Source organism: Mastomys coucha, unplaced genomic scaffold, assembly GCF_008632895.1.
Source record: "Mastomys coucha isolate ucsf_1 unplaced genomic scaffold, UCSF_Mcou_1 pScaffold21, whole genome shotgun sequence".
In the NCBI taxonomy this organism is placed as follows: domain Eukaryota; kingdom Metazoa; phylum Chordata; class Mammalia; order Rodentia; family Muridae; genus Mastomys; species Mastomys coucha.
In genome coordinates this window covers 179,140,088-179,142,746 of record NW_022196904.1, presented here as the reverse complement: position 1 = coordinate 179,142,746, position 2,659 = coordinate 179,140,088, and the positions used below count along the sequence as shown (strand labels likewise).

Below are 2,659 nucleotides of genomic sequence, written 5' to 3'. Positions count from 1 at the left end.
GGGGGGGGCACCTGGTTGGTTGATATTATTGTTCTTCCTATGGGGCTGCAAGCCCCTTCAGCTCCTTCAGTCCTTTCTCTAGCTCCTCCATTGGGAGCCCCGTGGTCAGTCGAATGGTTGGCTTCTAGCATCCACCTCTGTGTTTGTCAGGCTCTGGCAGAGCCTCTCAGGAGACAGCTATATCAGGCTCCTGTCAGCAAGCACTTCTCGGCATCTGCAATAGTGTCTGGGTTTGGTGACTGTATATGGGCTGGATCCCCAGGTGGGGCAGTCTCTGGATGGCCTTTCCTTCAGTCTCTGGGCAGGAGCACTTTAAAGCATAGGCCATCCATGGTGACTGGAGCCAGCAGATTGCCTTTTACCTGGCTCCGTAGGGCTGTACTCACTAAGAAGCTGTACCTATGTGTGCCTTAGCAGAGGCCTCCTGGTAGAATCTCTCCAGGATTCATAATGTAGCTTCCCCCATTTTATGTACTTGTTTGCTTAGCGCTTTGCAAGCATTAACCCTCAGTTACATATATTTGTATAATGTGAACATTATACAATCTCAGGGTTGTAGGGCTGCTTTCTCTGCTATATACAAATCCATCAGATGCTCAGGTGACCCAGGTGAGCCAATAGAAACCTAGCACAGAACAAAGAACCTCGGTCCTTACTTAGCACTCAGGCCCTAGGAGTGGAAGAGTACAGTGGCCACTTAGAAAACCCGATTGAGCCCAGAAGTGAGAGAGGCCTACCAGGACAGTGTCCTTTTCTGCTGCCTCAGGCCACTCGCCCTGCCCAGCTGGCCTTTCTCTCTCTTTCCTCTGTCTGGGACTACTCTAGGTTCACAATTAGTGAGCCCTATTCCCAGGTGCCACAGAATCAAGATGTGAACTGCATGGGCTTTGGACGGGGTAGGCCTGGAGTTGAGTCTCTGCTCTGTTGCTCTGTAATTGGGCGTTCTCAACAGTTGAGCAGTGCCTTGTCTACTCCCAAGTCTCAATTTCATGTGTAAAATCAGAATAACCCGTCTCAGGCATGAGTCGGCTAAGAAGCACTTAGCACGATGGCTGGACCAGGCCACAGTGTGGCTAGTTCAAGCTTCCTCCCAGTTCCCACCAGGATAATGCTAGGGGAGGCCTAGATGTTGGGAGTCTGGGGGTGGGGGGGGAGGGGAACAGAACAAGGCCACAGGGACCCAGACTGTCCCATAAGGACAGAAGCTGAGGACAAAGCTAGTCCACCAAAGATAAAGGAAAGCCAGTTTCAAGCTTGTCCCACAGCAGGTGCCCCGATGGGAGATCAGCGTGGGGAAGTCTCTAGAGGACAAAAGGTCTCTTTAGAGTGTCCAAAAGGTCCTCTAGGGTCCTCTTCAATGGTTAAACCCCCTGATATCTTCTCATAGAGAGTATGTCTCCCCTGTGCCCATGTGCTCCACCCTGTAACATGATTAGAAGGGAGGCCCCTCAGATGGCATTACTGTTGCCAGGCAACACCTCCACCTTAAGGCAGACAGGAAGGGCATAAACCAGCATCAACTGTAAGACACATGTTCCTGGGAAGGGCCCTAGAAGACATAACTGCCACAGGTGTGTTTCTCAGGGGTTGTAGAGAGGACGGGCTGTGGGTGGGAGCTGAATCGGTGGCCTGGGCTGTTGAGTTAGTTGGTTGAGGGGCTCGAGGCCTCAGGTGTGTCCCAAGGGGGAAAAGGCACAGTGATGACTGCTCCCTCCTCTTTCTTCCCTGAGCCAGACTGACTCCATCACAAGCTTCTGCTCCCATAGCCTGGATCTCCAAGGACGGGTGTGGAATGGTCTGAGGTTGTAGAGTAGACCAGGATGTGGTTTTCCCATGTCCCTGCTCCATGTCCTTACTCTAAAAAGTGTTTCACTGATCAAGTAAAGATGGCAAGCAAGGCACTGTGTTAGGGACTTAGTAGCCTCAGGGAGCTTTATGACCCAAGACAGGGAAGGAAAGGAATGTGCGGAGCCACTCTCTTAAGAGGTAGACTGTTACTTTTCACCCTCCTCTGGGGGGGGGGGGGCTTGTGGAATTCTACCCGTGGTAAATTAATCTCGCGGTGCCCTCCTTTTTTCTTTGGGAGCTTGTACTGGAAGCTAGGGGTATTTTTTTTTTTTTTAAAGATACTTGGTAATTTGGGAGCGGTAGTAGAGAAGGCAGTCACTGCTGCCCACTGTGTCCCATCAAAGGGACACACTGAGGACAGTGCTAAGCTAAGCACCCACTGGGCTCATGGCAATTCTGACACTCTTAATTGCTGGCCTGTGACTTCTGCCTCACGATCTAAGGCGATGCCTGCTGCTGTCCTTCAGACAGAATTCTTAAGCAAGGGCTGCCATGAGCCAACTCGATGCAGGCGAGCTGCTCTCCCAGAGAGACATGGGGGAACTACGTGACATGGTGATCTGTCTCTGCAGAGCTCCAGAACCCAAGGGCTTTCGACTTCAAAGGGCTTGATGCAAGTCTGCCTGGTGCAAGTAGACAGAACTTCATAGGCTTCTCTGTCATCCGGCAGGTCAGAGGCTGAACTGATAGTCCCGATTTTTACACGAATGCAGCCTTTTTAAGGGTTCTAACTGAAAATTAAGATAACCTTAGCTGGGTAGACATTTTGCAGGCTCACACTTCTACTTGGAAAACCGGTGTCCCACCCTCC

At 51.3% G+C, this 2,659-nt stretch overlaps 1 protein-coding gene across 6 annotated transcripts in view; it reads left to right on the top strand.

The window, feature by feature from the left end:
- The window catches only part of Itprip (inositol 1,4,5-trisphosphate receptor interacting protein), a 22,642-nt gene that overhangs the window by 3,233 nt on the left and 16,750 nt on the right, over nt 1-2,659 (top strand). Inside the window, exon 1 of one of the 6 annotated variants that reach the window (XM_031390630.1) lies at nt 1,205-1,571. The exons of 3 other annotated variants lie outside the window; for them this stretch is intronic. The gene's annotated coding sequence lies outside the window, so the exon portion shown is untranslated. Of the gene's footprint in view, nt 1-1,204; nt 1,572-2,659 lie in introns of those variants that run through there. 2 more of the 6 variants (XM_031390635.1, XM_031390629.1) reach the window with 2 other exon arrangements.